The sequence below is a fragment of the Zingiber officinale genome, chromosome 3B (genome assembly GCF_018446385.1).
Source record: "Zingiber officinale cultivar Zhangliang chromosome 3B, Zo_v1.1, whole genome shotgun sequence".
Classification (NCBI taxonomy): Eukaryota; Viridiplantae; Streptophyta; class Magnoliopsida; order Zingiberales; family Zingiberaceae; genus Zingiber; species Zingiber officinale.
Window position 1 is genome coordinate 64,656,585 of NC_055991.1, and position 25,692 is coordinate 64,682,276.

A 25,692-nucleotide genomic window follows, 5' to 3' on the forward strand; every position below is an offset into this window, starting at 1 on the left:
AGACCCGGACCGAGGCGGGACTGAACCAGAGAAGAGGACCCGGACAAAAAGTCAACAACTGTTGACTTTTTGCTCCGGTGCGCCCGGAGCAATCCGGGGCGCCCGGAATGGCTCCGGGCGCCCGGACCAGTATTGTTGACCAGAACACGTCCAATGCGTTTTGAACATTGGGGGATAAAGTTTTATCCCCCCAGGGCACCCGGGACCCTTCCAAGCGCTCCGACCAAGGCTATGAATATAGCCTTGGTCCAGAAGCTTTTTAACGAACTCTGAATTGTAATTCCAACGCTTATAAGCTTTAGTCTAGAGTTGAGCTTCTGTTTTCTGCACTTCAACGCTGTACGAGGCTTCTCCGCCTGAAGGAGTTTTTAGTGAGCTTAATCTTCCTTGGATTAATAACCACATCGGTTGTAACCAAGTAAATCCTTGTGCCTCGCTTTTTCTTTATGCTTTTAATTTATTGGCTTACTTTATATATACAAGTGTTAGCTTAAAGAGTTCGAGGAAGGGTTGTTTTGTTTTTTATTTTACAGGACTATCCAACAACCCCCTTCTAGCTGGCCCAACGGTCCTACAAGTGGTATCAGAGCCGAGACGCTTCAAGAAGGACTAACCGCCGTCTGAAGCAACAAAACGATGGCCGGAGCTAGCGAATATCCACCAGCATTCGAGGGGGAGTTTTATTAATGGAAGAAACAAATGGAAGTATATCTAAACTCTGATTCTGGTATTTTTTCAATAATGAAATTTGGTTATGAAGAACCGAAGAACGCGAATGGAGAAGAAATCGATTTACGCCTCTAGACCAACAAACAACGTAACGAATCGATGGCAAACGGACGGGCAGAATTTCATCTTCTAACCGTAATACCAAATGAAGATCTTGACAGAATAGGCGAATACAAAAGCGCAAAAGAACTTTGGAAAAAGTTCTTGAAGCTCCACGATGAACCAGCTAAAGTCGAGGACTAATCCAACACTGATCCGCCATCTGAAGAGTCCGAAATCGAGGTAAGTACCGCAACTGCCCCAACAGCCGAATTCCATCCCAAAGCCACAGAAAGCTCATCCCAGACGAGCATTGTTGAAGAGGAAGAGACTTTGGAAGAAAGTAACTCGACAGGGGGATAATCAACTGCCAAAAAGGTAAGTCAAGTATGACCTTCTGAACAATTGGCACAATCAATTAAAAAGTTGCCTGAACATCTTTGAGAATAAAAAATTCAATCATCGAAAAAGTTTTTCGGTTTACCAATATTATCGAAAGAATTTTTTGAATTACAAAATATTTTGATGAAAGATTCTTGCAAAGTAGAAATATTATCAAAAGAGTTTCACGAATTGTAAAAAGTTTTGATAAAAGATTATTGCAAGTTACAAAATATTTTGTCGAATGAATCTTGCATATTAGAAAAATTGTCAAATGAATTTTTACCAATTATTTTGTCAATATAATTTCTTGCATGTTTAATATTTATTGCTTTAAAGTTGAAAGAAATAGCCTGTCGATTAAAGTATCTCGACAAACTATTAACAGATATTAACATGATACAATTCTTCGCATATTCTAATTTTCTTACTTCAAATTTGAGAAATTGTAATAAGTTAAAATGGAAATTTAAAACCTTCTAATAAAAGCATAAAAAAAATGATGAAATAAAATTAAAAATAAATACATATATTTTTTTTTAATATTTCTACGTGTTCCAAAATTTTTTTTTATGCATAAAGTTTTCTACTGAGAAAATTCTTAATTTTCATGACGAAAACTTTCCCAAAGTTATTTTCAACTTAGAAATTTTCTTTGATATTTTGAGATTTCTTTTTGTGGAAATTATTACAAAATTTTCAAAGTTCTCAAAATTTTCTAAAAGCTCTTAATGACTTAGATTTTTTTTTTAGAAATTTTCTTTGACTTAGAAATATTGTCCAGAAAATCAGTGAAATAGATCTTTATAAAGTTTCTAAGTGTCAAACCTTAGATTTTTCTTGCAACCCCAATTTTTTATGTGATCAAAGGGGGAGAAGAAAAAGTATAAGTCTAGGGGGAGGTAGAAATTAAAAAATTTAAAATGGAATTTAATTTTCTATCTTGTTGCACGTGATTGCAATATTAAAATGTTTAATTTTCATATCTATTTTGTCCCTAGCTTAACTTGGGTTGATCACATCAAAAAGGGGGAGATTGTTGAAACCCCAAGGTTGTTTTGGTGTGATCAACAAGGTAAGTTAGGTCCTGTGTGTTTCTAACCTTGTGTCTAAGTGTACAGGAGCTTAGGAGCAAAAGTACTCAAGCGGAAGATGCGCCTAGCGAGAAGGACGGCACGGGGAGAGAGCCACGGGCTCGGTGCGTCCGAGGGACGAGGTGCCGCGGAAGAGTACCCCGGTGGACGAGAAGGAAGCGTACGCTGGTTCCGAGGGACGAGAAGCTGGAGCGGAAGATTGCTCGGGGAGCAAGAGACGTAGCTAGCTAGAAGGTCGGCACGGGAGAGAGCCGATGGGCTCGGTGCGACCGAGGGACGAAGACTGCGGACAAGTACGCTGGCTGACGAGAAGGAATCATGCGACAACTCCGAGGGGCGAGGAGCCGGAGCGGAAGCCTGCTCGAGAAGACCGGAAGTTGGGTTCGGGTGAGCCTTTTTCCGGATGACAGAGATCACCCAAGTGAGCAGATCCGGAGAAGAAGACCCGGACCAAGGCGGGACTGAACCAGAGAAGAGGTCCTGGACAAAAAGTCAACAACTGTTGACTTTTTGCTCCGGTGCGCCCGGAGCAGTCCGGGGTGCCCGGAATGGCACCGGTGCTCCCGGAGCAGTCCGGGGAACCCCAAGGTGTTTTGATGTGATCAAACAAGCTAAGTTAGGTCCTGCGTTTGTTTAACCCTTGTGTCTAAGTGTGCAGGAGCTTAGGAACACAGGAAGTCGAGCGGAAGACGCGGCTAGCAAGAAGGACGGCACGGGAGAGAGCCGACTGGCTCGGTGCGTCCGAGGGACGAGGTGTCCGCGGATGAGTACACCGGTGGACGAGAAGAGCGTGCGCGGCGCTCGAGGGACGAGAAACCGGAAAGGAAGGCTACTCGAGGAGAAGGCCGGAACATGGGTTCGGGTGAGCCCTATTCCGGAAGGCCGAGATCACCCAAGCTAGCTGAGCCGGAGCGAACAAACCCGGACCGAGACTGGGACTTAACGGAGAAGTGATCCCGGACAAAAAGTCAACTGCAGTTGACTTTTTGCTCCGGGGCGCCCGGAACATAATTTTGACCAGGATCACAATTTTCGCAATCTGATCGTTGGAGGATAAAATTTATCCCCCCGGGGGCGCCCGGAACCACTTCCAGGCGCCCGTACCAGTACTATAAATAAAGTACTGATCCGTACATTGAAAGCAACGAACTTGAAAGCAATTCCTTCTGTGCTTTCAATTCTGTTCTTTTCATTTGTGCTGTCAACGTTGTAAAGTGGCTACTCCGCCCAGAGGAGAATCAGATAGTTCGCTTACATTCCTTGGATTAGCAATCCCCTGATTGCAAACCAAGTAAAACTCTGGTGTCTGCTTTTCTTTACTTAGTCTCTTTTATTTATTAATTACAAGTGTTAATTATATAGTTGAAATCTGAGAAAGGTTCGAGTTTTATTTTGTAGGGCAATTCACCCCTCTCCTCTTGCCGGCCTCTAAAGGGACCTACAAGTGGTATCAGAGCAAGGCACTTCAGGAGGACTAACCGTCGATCGAAGCAACAAGATGACCGCACCAAGCATCGTCCCACCAAAATTCGAGGGGAACTTCGCAAACTGGAAGCGTCGTATGGAGGTATTCCTAAAAACTGATTTTGAAATTCGGTTTATTATGAAATATGGTTTTGTAGCTCCAATAGATAAAGATGGAAAAGAAAAAGAAGAGAGTGATTGGACAAAGAAGGAGTAGAATGAGTCGGTAGCAAACAGCCGTGCGGAACATCACCTGCTGAGTGTGTTACCGCCTCAAGAGGTCAACTGCATCGGAAACTATTTATCTGCTAAAGAACTTTGGGAGAAGTTCTTGGAACTCCACGAAGGCACGTCCGAAGCAAAACTCGCTAGAAGGGACATCCTCCGCAACAAACTGATGAACATCCGTCTGGAGAAAGGTGAGAAAGTAGCTAGTCTACATGCGAAGGTAAAAGAACTAATTACTGGTCTCGAAAACCTTGGTGAAACGGTAACAAACCGGGACACTATACGCTACGCGCTAAACGCGTTTCCAAGAACTCCGGAGTGGACATCAATCGTCGACGCCTACTACATCTCAAAAGACCTAAAGGTAAGTACTTTAGAAGAGTTATTTTCTACTCTTGAATTACATGAAACCAGGTGTGCAGGAACGACAAAGGATACAACCCAGACTATGGCGCTGAACGCAACCCAGAAGGATGAACTCGAGTCAGACTCCGAAGATGATCAAGAAGCATACATGGTAAGAAATTTTAAAAAGTTTTTTAGATCTAATAAATTTAAAATGCAGAATAAAAAGAATCAAAAAGGTCGAAGAAAGGTGCGGTGCTACCAGTGTCAGAAGGAGGGACATCTAAGAGAAGACTGCCCAGAACTCAAAAAGGTCAAAAGTAAGTCTCCCAAGAAATACAACCTAAAAGCAACTTGGGACGACACTTCTTCATCCGAATCAGAAGCTCAAGAATATGCCGGGATAGCACTAATGGCAAGCTATGATAGACAAAGTATATCAGAACTTAGCATCGATGAAGGGGGAGCGACCTCGGATGAAAGCAGTGAAGCAGGGGGAGATTCAGGCTTCAAGTCCGACATGGTAAGTGAGGTATGCCTCTTACCTCCTGATCAGCTTTACTCCGGTATCAAAGCTATGACTAAATCCATGCATAAATTAGAAAATAAAAATGCCAAATTAGAAAATGAAATTTTAGAAACAAAGAGAATTTTGGCAAAATCATGTCTTATAGAGGATTTTGAAAAATTGAAAATTGAAAATGAAAAACTAAAAGAAGAAATAGAAAGATTGAAATAATCAAATGGTTCAAATATTTCTTCTTTTAGAAATTATAGAGGTTTAAATTGGTATTATAGATTTCATCAAAGTCAAATTAGAAATATATCAAAAATCTATATACCTAGGAAATACTTGGTTAATCCTGTAGGTAGGAATCTCTACTGGGTTCCAAAAACCTGTTTAACTTAAAATTAAAGTCAGACTTAGTATTTTCAGCAAGGAAATTAAACAACTAATTTCTTTATGAGGCTTTGTCTAAGGAAGTGGTTGTTGCTCCAATAACCAAGAAGGCCTAGTGCCTCGCCACGACCTGGAAGCCAAGTATCGAAATGAAAAGTTTAATTGACTAAACTGAAAAAGCATTAATTTAAATTATTTAATGCTTTAAAAAGAGTTACTCAATTTGTGTTAGAAAATATTTAAAATTTTTTTTTAACTTAACTTAGAAAATTTTTTTATTATCTTAGAAATTTTTATGAAAATTGACTCAGAATTTTTTTTTTGAAAAAAAAAAATTAACTTAGAATTTTTTTTTGCCTTATAATTTTGCTTAAAATTGACTTAGAATTGTTTCTTATGAATATTAAATTAGAAATTTTTTTTGGGAATGTTGAAATAAGTTTCAAACTTAAATTTTTTTTAACACTTATGACTGTTTTTTTTCTGAAAAATGTTTTACTTCTCTCGAAAGAAAAATTCTGAAGAGTGTCTTTACTTAGACATTTTTTTTAATATGTTACACTTTAAGTTTTTTTAATTTACCTTAGACTTGTTTATAACCCCAATTTTTATGTGATCAAAGGGGGAGAAGTATGTTAAGTCTAGGGGGAGGTAATATAATTTTTCATTTGAAAAATACTTGGACTTATTTGAATATAAATTATTTTTATTTCATATGTTTACCCTAACTTAACTTGGGTTGCTCACATCAAAAAGGGGGAGATTGTTGGAACCCCAAGGTGTTTTGATATGATCAAACAAGCTAAGTTAGGTCCTGCGTTTGTTTAACCCTTGTGTCTAAGTGTGCAGGAGCTTAGGAACACAGGAAGTCGAGCGGAAGACGCGGCTAGCGAGAAGGACGGCAGGGGAGAGAGCCGACGGGCTCGGTGCGTCCGAGGGACGAGGTGTCCGCGGAAGAGTACAACGGTGGACGAGAAGAGCGTGCGCGTCGCTCGAGGGACGAGAAACCGGGAAGGAAGGCTGCTCGAGGAGAAGGCCGGAACATGGGTTCGGGTGAGCCCTATTCCGGAAGCCCGAGATCACCCAAGCTAGCGGAGCCGGAGCGAACAGACCCGGACCGAGACTGGGACTTAACGGAGAAGTGATCCCGGACAAAAAGTCAATTGCAGTTGACTTTTTGCTCCGGGGTGCCCAGAACCATTCCGGGCGCCCGGAGCTGTCCGGGGCGCCCGGAACATGATTTTGACCAGGATCGCGATTTTCGCAATCTGATTGTTGGGGGATAAAATTTATCCCCCCGGGGGTGCCCGGAACCACTTCCAGGCGCCCGGACCAGTACTATAAATAAAGTACTGATCCGTACATTGAAAGCAACGAACTTGTAATCAATTCCTTCTGTGCTTTCAATTATGTTCTTTTCATTTGTGCTGTCAACGTTGTAAAGAGGCTACTCCGCCCAGAGGAGAATCAGATAGTGCACTTACTTTCCTTGGATTAGCAATCCCCTGATTGCAAACCAAGTAAAACTCTGGTGTCTACTTTTCTTTACATAGTCTCTTTTATTTATTAATTACAAGTGTTAATTATATAGTTGAAATCCGAGAAAGGTTCGAGTTTTATTTTGTAGGGCAATTCACCCCTCCCCTCTTGCCGGCCTCTAAAGGGACCTACAATAGCATCGTATCTGTTCGTCGTTTTGGGTAGTCTTGAGATGAAATCCATAGAAATGTCCTCCCATTTCCATTCTGGAACCTGAATTGGCTACAGTATTCCTCTAGGTCTCTGGTGTTCTGCTTTGACCCTCTGGCAAGTCAAGCAGGTCCTGACATACTGAGCCACCTCTCTTTTCATACCTAACCACTAGAATTTCTTTTTCAGGTCTTGGTACATCTTGGTGGATCCAGGATGCATCGCATAGGGTGTTGCGTGAGCTTCCTCAAATATACTTTTTCGTAACTCCGGGTCATCGGGAATACATAGATGATCTCTGAGGTATAGTACTCCGTTGTTAGCAATATGAAATCCCTCATCCTTTCCTTCTAGAACCTCTTGCTTGATCCTTTGGAGGCTTGAGTCACGGGCTTGCTTCTCTAATATATCATCGAACAGCGTCGGTGCTATTGTCAGGGTAGAGAGTCGCTCGGAGTTAATTTTGACCCCATAACCCATACTTTCCAATCGATTTCCAACAAATTCAAACATCGGTTCTGCTTTCGGCCAGAAAACCACTTTTCTTTTACGACACTCTATGGAAGCACCGTACTTGCTCAGGAAATCCATGCCCAATATAACGTCATAATCCTGCATGTCGAGCACTATCAGATCACAATAGAGCTCCCTATCTGCGATTCTGATAGGTGCGGCTCCCAGCACATGAGTAGATGACATCACTTCTCCTGAGGGCAGTGTCGTTAAGAACTTGCAATATAAGGCTTGTGGTGGCATGTCTATCTTCCTTGTGAAAGGTGTAGAGATGAACGAATGCGTTGCCCCAGTATCAAATAATACAGTAGCATGTTGAATGAAAATAAATATCTGACCTGTGACAACTGTAGAAGCATTCGCTACGTCTTCTTTGGTGAGGGAGAAAATCCTAGCATTCGTTGTAACTGGCGGGGCTTCCAATCTCCCTTGGCTTATCGAAGTCCCTTCTATTGCAGTCTGCATTTGGTGTAGCTGTGGGGGAGCACCTCTGTTATGGACATACTGCTGAGGAGGTGTCTGAACCTGAGTAGGGCAGTCTCTGGCTCTATGCCCTTCCAGTCCATAATTGTAGCACCTATTTGTGCCCATACGACATACTCCAGGATGCTTCTTTCCACATATGGTACACTAAGGGTACATAGGTTGCTTGTTCGCTGGACCACCCTTAGTGTCATTCCATTGCTTTCTCTTGCCACTATGGTTTCCCTTCCAGCTAGCTCTGGTGCTTTGAGGTTTCTATCCTCCCGACTGAGCTTGACCCTTGTCTTCATGCAGCGCCTTTAGGTAGTGTTCAGTGATCAGACCACTACTGATTAGCTCTTCCGCAGTCTGCGGTCTATTAATTCCGCCGGCCACATTCAGAGCTATCTCGGGTCTGAGTATCTTCAGCATAAGTCTGACCCTTTCTCTTTCTGTACTGACCAGCTCTGGGCATATGCGTGCTAATCAATTGAATCTCTTCACAACTTCATTAACTGATAGGTCACTTTGCTGGAACTCAGTGAACTCGTCATAGTTCTTGTTTGTCACACGCATGTCGAAGAATTCTTCGTAAAATTCAGTTTCGAAGTCCGTCCATCTCATTTGATTCACTTGTCTCTTTGCTTTAACTCTGTCCCACCACATTCTAGCATCTCCCGTAAGGAAGAATGATGCACACTTGACTTTCTCATGTTCAGGCCAGCCCAATAGCTCTACTATACTCTCTACAGTCTTGAACCAGGCTTGAGCGTCCCATAGTTCACAATTTCCAGGGAAGACTTCCGACTTCAGCCTCTGCCACTGAATCAGGTACGCCTCCTGTCGAACCACTGGAGTAGGGCCCACGGTTGGTACTGGTGCCGGTGGTACTGCTATAGCCGTAGGTATGACTGGCATCGTATTCTGATTCACTGGTGGGGTAGCGGGGTTCCCCTGCTGATTCATCATAGCAGTAATCACCTGTTGCTGTTCCGTAACCTGACGTTGGAGCTCGGTAACTACATGCATCAGATCAGGTGGGGGTACTGTCTCATCAGCTCAGGTATTGCGCCTTCTAGCCATTCATATCTTTAACAACAACAACAAGACTAGCATAAGATTACCATTCTAACCCATATTCGCGCATTCTTAGACTAAAGCATTCCTTTATCAGAATTAAAAAATTGAGTAGACATGCATGCTTAGACTAAAGCATTCCTTATCATACATAAAAGAATATAGGGTATGCATAGAAATTCTTACTTGGAGCGGCAGGATGGAGGCTTGATGTGTGTGTAGTGGGAAGGCAGTGTTGGTTGCTACTCGGAAAGCCTATAGGTTCCACTGTACAAAAATTTTGTACAAAGGTCTGAACCTTTTCCTAGCTACCATGTGTTCTTTTAAATTAAATTTTGGATCTCCTGCGGAACTTAACACGTTTGATCCAAAACTTAATCTATTTGTTCTTTTAGGTTTTGACTTGGATCTCCTGCGGAACTTAACACGTTCGACCCAAGTCTCCTTAAGTTATTAATTCCATTAAATACCAATTTCCATAAAAGGTTCCCAGTACTGACGTGGCGAGGCACATGGCCTTCTTGGATATGGGAGCAACCACCACCGACTAGACAAAACCTTTAATAGAAAGCTAATATTTAATTTCCTAAAATAACTTTAGGTTAACCAAAGAGAACAATCAAATCACAAGGAAAAGAAATAAACAAAAGAACACAACTTCGAAAAACCATATTCGAAATACTAGAACGTAAGCCTCTTGTATTTGGTATTATTTCCATAAATAACTAGCATGATGCGGAAATAGAAATTACTAGTTATACCTTGTAGAAAAACCTCTTGATCTTCTACCGTATTCCTCTTCTAACCTCGGACGTTGTGTGGGCAACGATCTTCCGAGACGAGAAACCACCAATCACCTTCTTCTCCTCCTAGCTAGGTTCGGCCAACAAAGAGGAAGCTTCACCAAGGAGGAAAAACAAAATACTAACCAAGCTCCAAGAGATGCTAGCTTTCTCTCCTTCTTCTTCTTCTTCTCCGAGTAGTATCCGGCCACCACAAGAGCTCCAATAGAAGGGTAGGGTTCGGCCACCACAAGAGGAAGAGAGGGAGAGGTTGGCCGGCCACACCAAGGAACAAAAGAGGGAGAGGAATAATAGATGTTGTATCTTGTGAAGGCACCCTCACCCCTTCTTTTATATTCCTTAGCCTAGGCAAATTAGGAAATTTAATTACAATAAATTTTCCTTAATTTCCTTGACATGATTTAATTGAGAGAAATAAAATAAAATTTCCCCAATTAATTTCAAGTGGCCGGCCATCATTGGATAACAAAAGAGGACAAGTTTTAATCAACAATTAAAACTTCCTAATTTGTTTCCGGAAATTTTAAAAAATAAAATTTCTCTTTAAAATCTCTTCATGGTTGATAAAAGGAAATTTCTATAATTTTAATTTTATTAACATGTGAATAATTTTAAAGAGAAAATAAAACATCTCTCCAATCTACAAATAAGGAAAGAGATTTAATCTCTTTCTTTAATCTTTTGTAGATCTTTTACAAGAGAGATATTTTAATTCTCTTTAAATTATATCTTCCACATAATAATAAAAATTAAAATTAAATTTCTTTTTTCTTTTAATTTGGCCGGCCCCCACTAGCTTGGATTCAAGCTAGGGCCGGCCACCCAAAATCATACCTAGGCCGGCCCTAGCTTGGTTCCCAAGCTAGCTTGGCCGGCCCCTTATTGATGGGTATAGAAGGTGGGTATAGGTGGGTATAGAACTCTATAAATAAGAGGCTACGATAGGGACCGAGAGGAGGAATTGGTTTTGGTCTCCCGATAAAATTAAGCATCCCGTGTTCGCCCCGAACACACAACTTAATTTTATCAATGATAATTCATTCCACTAGAGAACTATCATTGAACTACCGCACCAATCCCAAATTACATTTTTGGGCTCCTTCTTATTATGAGTGTGTTAGTCTCCCTGTGTTTAAGATATCGAATGTCCACTAATTAAGTGAGTTACTGACAACTCATTTAATTAATATCTAAATCCAAGAGTAGTACCACTCAACCTTATTATCATGTCGGACTAAGTCCACCTGCAGGGTTTAACATGATAATCTTTATGAGCTCCTCTTGAGGACATTATCAACCTAGCATCACTAGGACACAGTTTCCTTCTATAATCAACAACACACACTATGAGTGATACCATTTCCCAATTTATCGGGTTTATTGATTCATCGAACTAAATCTCACCCATTGATAAATTAAAGAAATAAATATCAAACATATGTGCTTGTTATTATATTAGGATTAAGAGCACACTTCCATAATAACTAAGGTCTTTGTTCCTTTATAAAGTCGATATAAAAGGAACGACCTCAAATGGTCCTACTCAATACACTCTCAGTGTACTAGTGTAATTATATAGTCAAGATAAACTAATACCTAATTACACTACGACTTTCTAATGGTTTGTTCCTTTCCATTCTGGTCGTGAGCTACTGTTTATAATTTATAAGGTACTGATAACATCATCTTCTGTATGTGACACCACATACTATGTTATCTACAATATAAATTAAATGAACAACTACAAACAAATGTATATAATTAGACCAAATGTGATTCTTTATTCATAATGAATGTTTACAAAGCTTAGGCTCTCAGTATACACTCCAACAATCTCCCACTTATACTAATGACTAAGCTGCCATATCTTCTACCATACATCTGATTCCCTCCACATGCCGATCGAAAGCTTTCGCCGGAAGGGCCTTAGTGAAAGGATCTGCCAGGTTATCCGCTGATGCAATCTTGGCGATGACAACTTCTCCTCGCTTCACGATATCTCGTATCAGGTGGTACTTGCGCTCTATATGTTTACTCGCCTTATGAGCTCGTGGTTCCTTCGAGTTTGCAACTGCACCGCTATTATCACAATAAATTGTGATGATCTTGGGCAAACCAGGAATCACATCTAAGTCCATTAGAAAGTTCCTGAGCCATACTGCTTCTTTAGCTGCCTCAGAGGCTGCTACATACTCAGCTTCCATGGTTGAGTCCGAAACGCATTTCTGCTTAACACTCCTCCATGAAATGGCTCCACCTCCTAAAGTAAACACATAGCCTGATGTAGACTTACTATTGTCCCTATCTGATTGGAAATCTGAATCCGTGTAACCCACAGGGAGCAAATCATCTGCTTGGTAAACTAGCATATAATCCCTAGTCCTTCTCAGGTACTTTAATATATGCTTTACCGCAGTCCAATGTCCTTGTCCAGGGTTACTCTGATATCTGCTGACCATGCCTACGGCAAAACAGATATCAGGTCTCGTACATAGCATTGCATACATTAGGCTTCCTACAGCCGAAGCATAAGGAACTGCTTTCATGTCCTCTATCTCTTTTGATGTCTTTGGAGACATCTCTTTAGATAGAGCTACTCCATGTCTAAAAGGTAAGAAACCTTTCTTGGAATCCTGCATGCTAAAACGAGCAAGGATTGTATCTATATATGAAGCTTGGGATAGACACAACATTCTTTTCTTGCGATCCCTTATAACTTTGATCCCAAGAATGTGTGCACATTCTCCTAAGTCCTTCATATCAAATTGTTTGGACAACCATACCCTTACGTCTGATAATACCTTGACATTGTTGCCAACTAACAAAATATCATCTACGTATAGTACAAGAAATACCACCACGTTTCCGTTACACTTCTTATATACACAAGACTCATCCGGACTTTGAATAAATCCATATGACTGGATTACTTCATTAAACCGGATGTTCCAAGATCTTGAAGCTTGCTTTAGTCCATAAATGGACCGATTGAGCTTGCACACTAGATGCTCTTTGCCTTTTTCAATGAACCCTTCTGGTTGCTTCATATGGATGTTCTCTTCAAGACTTCCATTAAGGAAAGCTGTCTTGACATCCATTTACCAAATCTCATAATCCATATGAGCAGAAATGGATAAGAGTATCCGGATAGACTTAAGCATGGCTACCGGTGAAAAGGTTTTCTCATAATCGATTCCCTCTTTCTGAGTGTACCCTTTCGCAACAAGCCTAGCTTTGAAGGTTTCTACCTTCCCGTCTGTCCCTCTTTTCCTTTTGTAGATCCACTTGCATCCAACGGCTTTTACACCATCAGGTGGTTCTACAAGCTCCCAGACCTTATTAGAGTACATGGACTCTATTTCAGAATTCATTGCCTTTTGCCAAGATGCTGCATCTATATCTTGGAGTGCTTCGTCATATGACCGGGGATCAGGTTCATGTTTACCCTCCCAAAAACATGAATCTTTCAGTCATTACAACCCTCCCACTACGACGAGGCACTGTCTGTGGTTGTGTATCATGTGTGACACGTGTTGCAGTCTCTTGTGGTACTTCATCTTGTACTGTTGGTACTGAAGTAGACATGTCCTCTCTAAGTTCTTCTAAAACAATTTTACTACTGGGCTTGTGATCCATTATATAGTCCTCTTCTAAAAACTGGGCATTGGTGCTAACAATGACCTTCTGGTCTTTAGGACTATAAAATAAACCACCTTTCGTTCCTTTGGGATATCCTACAAACACGCGAACTTCTGTACGAGATTCTAACTTATCAGCATCTGGTTTCAGCACATGTGCTGGACTACCCCATATCCGAATATGTCTTAGACTGGGTTTTCGCCCATTCCACAATTCTATGGGAGTAGAAGAAACTGATTTAGAAGGTACTAAGTTCAGAACGTATACTGCTGTTTCCAGAGCATATCCCCAAAACGAATTTGGTAATTCTGAATAACTCATCATTGATCTAACCATCTCCATAAGAGTCCTATTCCTTCGTTCTGCTACACCATTCTGTTGGGGTGTTCCAGGTGCAGATAATTGGGATTGAATCCCGGCCTCTGATAAGTAATTCCTAAACTCTCCTAAGAGGTATTCGCCACCACGATCTGACCGTAGTGTCTTGATACTTTTACCTAGTCGTTTCTCCACATCAGCCTTGTATTCTTTGAACTTATCAAAGCACTCGGACTTGCGGCGCATTAGGTAAATGTATCCATATCTTGAATAATCGTCTATGAAAGAGACAAAATATTCAAAACCTCCTCTTGCCTGGACAGACATAGGACCACACAAATCAGAGTGAACCAATTCTAACACTTCTTTGGCTCTATACCCCTTGGCCTTGAACGGCCTCTTGGTCATTTTACCTTCTAAGCAAGATTCACAAGTTGGAAAATTTTCCAACTCTAATGAACTTAAAAGTCCATCGGCTATAAGCCTCTGAATCCTACTTAAGTTAATATGACCAAGCCTTAGATGCCAAAGATATGCTTGATTCATTTCTGAAGGTTCTTTTCTCTTATTAGAATTAGAAGATGAATTATAAATTTCCATGTTTTGCTTTGTGGAAGAATTTGGATTTAAAATATACAAATTACCAACTAATGCACCAGAACAGATAATCACTTTATTTCTTTTAATAACTACATCGTTACTGAAAGAAACTGAATATCCATCTAAAAATAATTTAGAAACTGAAATTAAATTCTTTCTAAAACTGGGTACATAAAGACAATTTCTTAAAACCAAATTTCTATTTCTACTAAAAGATAAGTAGACGTCTCCCACTGCAACAACCGCCACCTTAGTAGCATTGCCCATGTAGACGGTAATTTCTCCTTCAGATAGTCGTCGGGTTTCCTGGAACCCCTGCAGGGAATTGCAGACATGATCAGTGGCTCCCGTATCTACACACCAGGTGCTGGTAGATAACACCGTTAAACATGTTTCAACAACTAGAGCATAAGATATACCTTTGTTTTGGTTCCTACGAGGACAGTCCGCCTTCCAATATCCTGTCTGCTTGCAGATGAAGCACTTGCCCTTTGGTTTCTTCATTCCAGCTTTAAATCCCGTACTCTGAGATTTATTCACTTTCTTTGCTGAACCAGATTGTTTCTTCTTCTTCTTTCCTTTCGGTTTAGAAGTAGAACCATTTTCAACATAGTGAATTTGAGCATTGTGACGAAATAACCCTTCTGCTGCTTCAATAGTTCCCCTAATGAATAAATCCTTTTATTCATATTATAGTTCAGGCGGAACTGCTCAAAACTTCTAGGTAGGGTTTGGAGGATCATATCGATCTGGGTTTCCCCATCAATTTCTCCTCCAAGGATCTGTATTTCGTTCAGATAAGCCATCATGTTTAGGATATGATCCCTTACAGGAGTACCCTCTTGCATGGTGGCTGTCATTATCTTTCTCATAGCTTCTTGTCTAGAAGCCCTATCCTGATGACCAAAGAGTTCCTTGAGATTGTTCATAATATCATAAGCTGTTGGTAAATCTTTATGTTGATGTTGCAATACATTTGACATTGAAGCCAAAATGTAACACCGCGCCATCTCATCTGCTTTTACCCATTTCCTATGATATTCAATCTCCTCTTGGGTAGATTCACCAGTGGGTGCATCAGGGCAATGCTCAGTCAGTACAAATTTATAGCTTTCAGCAGTAAGAACAATGTCCAGGTTTCTTTTCCAATCTATGTAATTTGGTCCAGTAAGTCTATTTTGTTGAAGTATGATGGACAGTGGGTTGAAAGTCATCCTAAGAATCACAAATAACTTTTGGTCAGAACTCTAAATTTAGAATAATATTGATTCCTCAAACAATACTATTTTAAATTAACCAACACCTTAAAACACCGTGAATTTTGTATGCCACGTTAGTGTGGACGTATACAAATTCAACATTCGTAAAAGGAGGGTTTTAACCCATTAATTTTATTATCTTGTCAACCTAACTTTTTGACAAATAAAATTAATAGTTGGTATTATTTGGTCACACAAATAATAGCAGTGACTCCGTTGGGGAGGATACTATTAGATGTGTCTAAGTGTACACCATTACTTGACACTAAGTCCATTAATAAGATTATGCCCCTTCCGTTGGGGAAGATCACACGCTCTTAATTAACTTCCTATAGTCATCCAAAAATGGAAGTCTGTTCTAGTGATCCGCAAACAAGCTCATCCGTTATGGAGGAAGGCACTCAGAGCCAACGCGCAAGCTTGTTTGCATCACTTACAAACCAGTAATGGAGACCATGGGATTTACTTAAAAATCCCTCTCCCACTTAGTTATTTATAAATGAGGAATTTTAACTATGCTAGCCTACTAAACTTGTAAACTAACATGCACACACAGCACAATATAAAAGCAATAAATAGAAAATCTAATTTTCAACTATTATGGCTTTTATCTTTAATTGTCCTCCGTGTGTTGTCATCCGAAGCTGCTGCCATATTTGGCCACCGCCACCGGGTCTATCTGTCGCATCCATCTTGCTCCGAGTTCCGCTGCGCCTCTGGTCCTTAGAAGGTTCCACGCTTTGCAAGATTCGATCCGTGACATAAATAGAATTTTACATTTTGATCCTATATTCCATAAAAGGAATGTACATGTATCTAGATCAAAAATAAAATCCTAATAAAACTAAATACAGCTCCTGCTGTATTTTAATACAATCATGCACACACATATAAATTGCCCTTGACATGTCCAAGGGTCCAATCACACACATAATTAACTAAAAAGCCATAATAGTTGGATCCTGCATCCACAAAGTTAGCACATCCTACTATTATCCTGCCTAAATTATGTATGACATGTGCATAATTAAACTAAATACCAAATACACAGAGGAAAAACCCTAGCTCTGATACCAATTGTTGGTTGCTACTCGGAAAGCCTATAGGTTCTGTTGGAGCAATCCCAATGGTCCGCGGGACCATGTGTTTTGGTGTTTGGGCAAAGGGTTTAAGTTAGGTTCACCCTTGTATTTGATATGTGTATTTGAGTTGTGCAGGTTTGCAGGATACACATATGACTCAGGTTGATGGCTTCGGGTCCGGTGAAGGATGGAGCATCCGAGGGACCGTGGACAAGGCAGCGAGGACAAGGGCCGAGGGAAGCGACTTCGAGGCATACGCGAAGGATGGCATTGGGTACGAGCCGCGGGCTTGAATGCATCCGAGGGACGAGAGCCAAAGGAAGTAGGCTTGAAGGCAAAAGGTCAAAGCTGCAAAGGAAGAATCAAGTGAGTCATAAGGGTGAGGGTACGAGTGCACGAGAGATTGTACTCGGAGTAAAATCCTAGTTTTTAGGGCTTTACTGTAGAAGTACTGTAGCGTTACTGTAGCAGTACTGTAGCAGTCGACTGCATGTTTTATCGGTCGACTGGTGCAGTCGACTGCATGTTTTAGCAGTCGACTGGTAGGCGGGGTTTTCCAACCCGTGGCCTATAAAACCAAAGCTTGGGAGCTTGGTTTGAGTTGACGAAATAGAGGTGGTTAATCTCTATTAGTAGTCTACTTGTGCCCTAGCGTCAAAAGAGTTCTTGTGAGGGTTGTGGTGAGGTTTCTCCACCCACAAGGAGCTACGTGAGCTAGCCGGAGTTTGCCGGGGAGTAATCCACCGAAGGATCGGGATCGTCCACCTCAAGGACAAGCCGTGGAGTAGGAGCCCTAATCTCCGAACCACGTTAAACGAACGTGTCATTGGTTTGCTTGTTCTTTCCTTGTCTTTAGATTAGCTTTAGTATTCGTATTTGTATTCTTTGTATTCCGCTGTGCTAACGAATACGTAGGAAGCAACGATTTGGGGGCGCCGTCTATCCAACCCCCCTTCAAGCCGGCCGTCCGATCCCCAACAAGTGGTATCAGAGCGAGGACGCTCTCCATTGGACTAACCGCCAAGGAAGCAAGAAGATGGCCTACTTGATAGAACCACCGAAGTTCGAAGGAGGAAGCTTATGGGACATCACCTTTTGGATGGTGAAGATGAAAAACTTCTTCAAAACGGATTGGGACACAATGATGGTGGTGGAAGAGCCATTTGAAGTCCCTAAAGACAAGAAAGGGAAGAAGCTCCGACCACGACATTGGACGGAGGAGCAAATCACACGGTCAAAGGCAAACGATAAGGTAATATCAATTTTGGTAGATATTTTGCCTTCTAACGTGTTAAGTGATGTAGGTGAGTATGAAAATGCCCATGAATTATGGAGCAAAGTGAAGAAATTTCCATGGGAGGAATTTTTGCCTACACTAGAAGAAGAAGAAAAAGAAAAATCCGAAGAAACGATTGCTCAAGAAGTAGAGGAGGAGCAATCGGAAGGTGAAGAGCACTCAACTTCCGAGGAGGAGGAGAAGGATGAAGAAATGCCATCCACTAGTGTGGATGAGGAGACATCCTCAAAGATTGAAGAACAATCCAAGACAAGCGAAGAAGAAGAAGTCTTGGAAATCAACCTAGCAAGCATCTCCACCGAAGTCAAGTCAAAGGACCATATCATTTGCTTCGGTTGCCATGAGAAAGGACACTACAAGAGTAGATGCCCTATGGGTAAGAAAAAAGTAAATTCTAAACCCATTCAAGTTGAATTGAATACTAATGTGGGTTGTAGAAATGATGGTGCCAAGAAGAAGAAGGAGAAGAAGCACATTAGATGCTTCACTTGTGGTGAAATAGGGCACTACCACACCAAATGCCCAAAGAAGAAAGAGCTCAAGAAGTTGGCGCATTTGAAGATGTGGGAGAAGAAGTGGAGGAAGAATGGAGGCTCATGTCAAGGGGGAGCTCCAAAGGTAAAGGGTAAGGTAAACCCTAATTTAAATTTGAAGTCAAATTTAAACTCCTCCATGCATGCTAAGAAAAATAATGTTAATCATTATATGCCCATGCAAAATTTTGGTTTTAAATATCATGATAGAAATAGGGTAAATGTAGATCATAACCCTAGGAGACCTATACATGATAGACCTAGACACGTTAAATTCTCATTACCTAAGGAGAAGAAGGTAATGGAGAACCAAGGCATTAATCCCAAGAAGGGGAGACATATGCCTAGAAAGGGTAGGTCTAGGAATGTCCAAGGTGGACATGTTGACTCTAGGTTTAGGAACCTAGAAAGGGAGAATCAAGCTTTGAAGGCAAAGCTTGATGGTTTAGAGAAATTCCTTAAGAGATTCACTATTGGATCTAAGGGATTAAGTATGATGTTGGGGAGTCAAAAACCCAACAATGATAGATCGGGTTTGGGATACCGATCTAGTGTCTCCAAGGTCAAAAGGAGACCATGTGCTAAGGTAGCACATGATAAGGGCAAGGGAGTGTCGTCCAAGGCCAATGAAAAGAAATATGCTAGGGTTGCATATGATTATGGCAAGGATGATGTGTCCAAGGTCAAGAAGATAAGGAGATCTTCTAAGGGACATCATTGTGGTTTAGCCACAATAGATGAGTCACCTAAGGAGGTGGCTAAGGTTAAGAGCTCTAGGGGGAGCTCAAAGAGTCAATTTGGGACCCATGGCCAATGGATCTCAGGTGGGTTCTACTTAGGGGTCTAGAGGAGCCATGGAGTGTGCCAAATGGTTTAGAGACGGATTTGAGTCTCAAACCTAGGGATTTGGCACACATGGATTGTGTTTCATGCAAGAAATATGACATTTGGGGTCATATAGCATGATAATTGGTTTTGGATGTATAGATGCCATATAAACCAATGCTAGGGATGCATTGTGGGTTGGTATGGGCAAATACATCAAAAGGAAGCCAAAACTAGGACTTTAGGTCAAGGTTCAATTGAACTTTTTAGCTAGTTTTGTGTTTTGTGTCAATCTTGGGATTGGTGATAGATATATTTTTATATATATTTTTCCCAAGTAGATATTGATATAATAGACCTCTCCACAAAATTTGGGGATTTTTGGAGGTCTGTGGAATTTCTGGCGCATTTCTGAAGTTGGCTAGAAAAGGCTGATTTTTTCATGAATAGTGTACCAGTCGACTGGTACAGTTACCAGTCGACTGGTAACATATTCCTTAGCACGGAATGTCTCTGTAAGCTCGTTTTCATGGGGGCAATCGACTGGTACTTCTTGCAGTCGACTGATACCAGTCTGAAAGTGTTTTCAGCACTGGATTTTGACCGGGTCAGCTCATATAGATGTATGGGATCCATGGGTGATACATACATGAGTTTAGGGTCATTTGGATGACAAGTTTTCAATAATTGGGATATTGTTGGAGAACTTTTTGGATGTTAGGCAAAGGGGGAGAAGTAAGGTTTAGTTAGGAAAACCTGAAAGTACCTTTGTGTAGGGGGAGCCTTGGGATAGGTTCTTAAAAAGCCCGTTGTAAAAATCCTAGCTCAATGGAGAGCTTAGGTAAAGGGGGAGCCTTGGGATAGGTCCTTAAAAAGCCCTATGTGGAAAATCCTATCTCAATGGGAGCTTAGGTGTAGGGGGAGCCTTAGGATAGGTTCTTAAAAAGCCCTGTGCATTGTTTCGGCGGTTGCCAAGTGTGTAGCTTTGGCAACATAAGTCCATTCGGCGTTGTAAGTCCAAGTGTGTAGCCTTGGCATCGTAAGTCCATTCGGCGTTGTAAGTCCAAGTGTGTAGCCTTGGCATCGTAAGTCCATTCGGCGTTGTAAGTCCAAGTGTGTAGCCTTGGCATCGTAAGTCCATTCGGCGTTGTAAGTCCAAGTGTGTAGCCTTGGCATCGTAAGTCCATTCGGCGGTGTAAGTCCAAGTGTGTAGCCTTGGCAACGTAAGTCCATTTGTTTTAGCATATTTATTTGCTATGTGTTTTCCCTAACTTAAACGTATTGCCAAACATCAAAAAGGGGGAGATTGTTGGAACAATCTCTATGGTCCGTGTGATCATGTGTTTTGGTGTTTGGACAAAGGGTTTAAGTTAGGTTCACCCTTGTTATTTGATATGTGTACTTGAGTTGTGCAGGACTACAGGATACACATGTGACTCAGGTTGACGGCTTCGGGTCCAGTGAAGGATGGAGCATCCGAGGGACCGTGGACAAGGTAGCGAGGACAAGGGTCGAGGGAAGCGACTTCAAGGCATACGCGAAGGATGGCATTGGGGACGAGCTGTGGGCTTGAATGCATCCGAGGGACGAGGGCCAAAGGAAGTAGGCTTGAAGGCAAGAGGTCAAGGCTGCAAAGAAGTGTCAAGTGAGTCATAAGGGTGAGGGTATGAGTGCACGAGAGATTATACTCGGAGTAAAATCCTAGTTTAGGGTTTTACTGTAGCGTTACTGTAGCAGTCGACTGCATGTTTTATCGGTCGATTGGTGCAGTCGACTGGCAGCGAACAGAATGTGTGGAATCGAGCCGTTGGGATGTAACGGTCGAATTTCCACAGAGGGCAGTCGACTGCATGTTTTAGCAGTCGACTGGTAGGCGGGGTTTTCTAACCCGTGGCCTATAAAACCAAAGCTTGGGAGCTTGGTTTGAGTTGACGAAATAGAGGTGGTTAATCTCTATTAGTAGTCTACTTGTGCCCTAGCGTCAAAAGAGTTCTTGTGAGGGTTGTGGTGAGGTTTCTCCACCCACAAGGAGCTACGTGAGCTAGCCGGAGTTTGCCGGGGAGTAATCCACCGAAGGATCGGGATCGTCCACCTCAAGGACAAGCCGTGGAGTAGGAGCCCTAATCTCCGAACCACGTTAAACGAACGTGTCATTGGTTTGCTTGTTCTTTCCTTGTCTTTAGATTAGCTTTAGTATTCGTATTTGTATTCTTTGTATTCCGCTGTGCTAACGAATACGTAGGAAGCAACGATTTGGGGGCGCCGTCTATCCAACCCCCCTTCAAGCCGGCCGTCCGATCCCCAACAGGTTCCACTGTACAAAAATTTTGTACAAAGGTCTGAACCTTTTCCTAGCTACCATGTGTTCTTTTAAATTAAATTTTGGATCTCCTGCGGAACTTAACACGTTTGATCCAAAACTTAATCTATTTGTTCTTTTAGGTATTGACTTGGATCTCCTGCGAAACTTAACACGTTCGACCCAAGTCTCCTTAAGTTATTAATTCCATTAAATACCAATTTCCATAAAAGGTTCCCAGTACTGACGTGGCGAGGCACATGGCCTTCTTGGATATGGGAGCAACCACCACCGACTAGACAAAACCTTTAATAGAAAGCTAATATTTAATTTCCTAAAATAACTTTAGGTTAACCAAAGAGAACAATCAAATCACAAGGAAAAGAAAGAAACAAAAGAACACAACTTCGAAAAACCATATTCGAAATACTAGAACGTAAGTCTCTTGTATTTGGTATTATTTCCATAAATAACTAGCATGATGCGGAAATAGAAATTACTAGTTATACCTTGTAGAAAAACCTCTTGATCTTCTACCGTATTCCTCTTCTAACCTCGGACGTTGTGTGGGCAACGATCTTCCGAGACGAGAAACCACCAATCACCTTCTTCTCCTCCTAGCTAGGTTCGGCCAACAAAGAGGAAGCTTCACCAAGGAGGAAAAACAAAATACTAACCAAGCTCCAAGAGATGCTAGCTTTCTCTCCTTCTTCTTCTTCTTCTCCGAGTAGTATCCGGCCACCACAAGAGCTCCAATAGAAGGTAGGGTTCGGCCACCACAAGAGGAAGAGAGGGAGAGGTTGGCCGGCCACACCAAGGAACAAAAGAGGGAGAGGAATAATAGATGTTGTATCTTGTGAAGGCACCCTCACCCCTTCTTTTATATTCCTTAGCCTAGGCAAATTAGGAAATTTAATTACAATAAATTTTCCTTAATTTCCTTGACATGATTTAATTGAGAGAAATAAAATAAAATTTCCCCAATTAATTTCAAGTGGCCGGCCATCATTGGATAACAAAAGAGGACAAGTTTTAATCAACAATTAAAACTTCCTAATTTGTTTCCGGAAATTTTAAAAAATAAAATTTCTCTTTAAAATCTCTTCATGGTTGATAAAAGGAAATTTCTATAATTTTAATTTTATTAACATGTGAATAATTTTAAAGAGAAAATAAAACATCTCTCCAATCTACAAATAAGGAAAGAGATTTAATCTCTTTCTTTAATCTTTTGTAGATCTTTTACAAGAGAGATATTTTAATTTTAATTCTCTTTAAATTATATCTTCCACATAATAATAAAAATTAAAATTAAATTTCTTTTTCTTTTAATTTGGCCGGCCCCCACTAGCTTGGGTTCAAGCTAGGGCCGGCCACCCAAAATCATACCTAGGCCGGCCCTAGCTTGGTTCCCAAGCTAGCTTGGCCGGCCCCTTATTGATGGGTATAGAAGGTGGGTATAGGTGGGTATAGAACTCTATAAATAAGAGGCTACGATAGGGACCGAGAGGAGGAATTGGTTTTGGTCTCCCGATAAAATTAAGCATCCCGTGTTCGAACACACAACTTAATTTTATCAATGATAATTCATTCCACTAGAGAACTATCATTGAACTACCGCACCAATCCCAAATTACATTTTGGGCTCCTTCTTATTATGAGTGTGTTAGTCTCCTGTGTTTAAGATATCGAATGTCCACTAATTAAGTGAGTTCGACAACTCATTTAATTAATATCTAAATCCAAGAGTAGTACCACTCAACCTTATTATCATGTCGGACTAAGTCCACCTGCAGGGTTTAACATGATAATCTTTATGAGCTCCTCTTGAGGACATTATCAACCTAGCATCACTAGGACACAGTTTCCTTCTATAATCAACAACACACACTATGAGTGATACCATTTCCCAATTTATCGGGTTTATTGATTCATCGAACTAAATCTCACCCATTGATAAATTAAAGAAATAAATATCAAACATATGTGCTTGTTATTATATTAGGATTAAGAGCACACACTTCCATAATAACTAAGGTCTTTGTTCCTTTATAAAGTCAGTATAAAAGGAACGACCTCAAATGGTCCTACTCAATACACTCTGAGTGTACTAGTGTAATTATATAGTCAAGATAAACTAATACCTAATTACACTACGACTTTCTAATGGTTTGTTCCTTTCCATTCTGGTCGTGAGCTATTGTTTATAATTTATAAGGTACCGATAACATCATCTTCTGTATGTGACACCACATACTATGTTATCTACAATATAAATTAAATGAACAACTACAAACAAATGTATATAATTAGACCAAATGTGATTCTTTATTCATAACGAATGTTTACAAAGCTTAGGCTCTCAGTATACACTCCAACAGGCAGACCTGCTCTGATACCAAACTGTAACGCCCGCCCTTTAGCTGCTTACGAAGGACGAGGTTGCTTGAAACATACATACATACGTATATGGCAGCGGAAGTAAATAAATGAAACTACATATAAATAAATAGTAATAATCATTTTATCATATTTCATGTTATCATAGAAGCATGTCCATTATCATAAAGCAGACTAACATGGAACATGGAAACAAAAGTTCATTATGAGTATGCACCATAAAAAGCATCATGTAGCAAAATAGGATTCACATGTAAAGTTTTAAAACATACAAGCATAAAGCAGATCTATTCCACCATGCCACTGCACACACATCCTTGTCCTTCCTACTGCTTCCCTTTTAGTTTAACCATTCTTTTCCTTTCTCTGCAGTACAAGGGAAATTAAACTGTAAGCACATAGGCTTAGTAAGATTCTTTCCTACACACAAAACATGAATCATGGATTTAACATAAAGTAGTATTCCTTTAACCGTCATCTAGGTATAAAATTCGCATGCTAGCATAAAGCAATATCATACTCATTTAAGCAAATCATAACATAGCATATGAGAGCACATACATAAAGTAATAGCATGATCATCTAGGCATCATAGACATGTTTTCAAAAGCATTCCACTAAAGCATAAAGGAAACCATTTAGCATGAATAAGTATATGCAAGATGTCCTTTTAAAAACATGTATCATGAAATGAGTATATGTAAGATGTCCTTTTGAAAACATATATCATATAAGTACTTAAACATAATCTCAACATGAGGGCCCGACTTTGTACTACATACATGAATTTACGTGCATCCTAAATAGATCCGAGGTAGCTAATCTCGAACCTATTAGGAACTAGGCCTGTTTCCTTGACCATCGACCTAGGGGCACTTAGGAGCCCATCCCTTACTAGGCCCGTTTCCTTGACCATCGACCTAGGGGCAACTTAGGAGCCCATCCCCGGTACAAGCCATACAAAGTAAAATAGCATATCATGTTTCTTATCATATCATGGGATATCATGTTCTTGTCATATCATAGCATATCATGTTCTTGTCATATCATGAAGAGGGCTCTTAATCCCAACTTAAGGGAAGCATCTCTTAGGCTCTTCATCGTACATAAGCCTTGCATAAACATGATAACATAAAGTGCACATAACATATAACATATTATAGAGAAAACATAACATGATGGCATAAGTGCACATAACATATAGCATATCATAAGGAAAACATAACATGATGGCATACGTGCACATAACATATAACACATCATAAAGAAAACATAACATGATGGCATAAGTGCACATAACATATAACATATTATAAAGAAAACATAACATGATGGCATAAGTGCACATAACATATAACATGGTGACATAAAATCCATATCACATCATAAGGAGTCATTATCATGCATGATTGGGGTTTTGATCTTCCTACAAACCCTAACTCATGATTTGGTCGAAACATATAAGCATGAGTCATAGATTTTCAAGCAACATAAAACATGAAATCAATAGCGTAGGTAGCATAACATGTGTGACTTATTAAGAACCCTAGGTAGCTCCTTAACCTAAATCCCTTGTCTTGGCCGAAACATGTGAGCATGATTCTAGTTTTCTTATAACAACTTAAAGCATAAATTTTTACACCATGCATAGTATAGAAAAATGGGACTCTTAGTAGGCATAAATGAGATTCTAACCTTAATGTTCATTCTTGGTC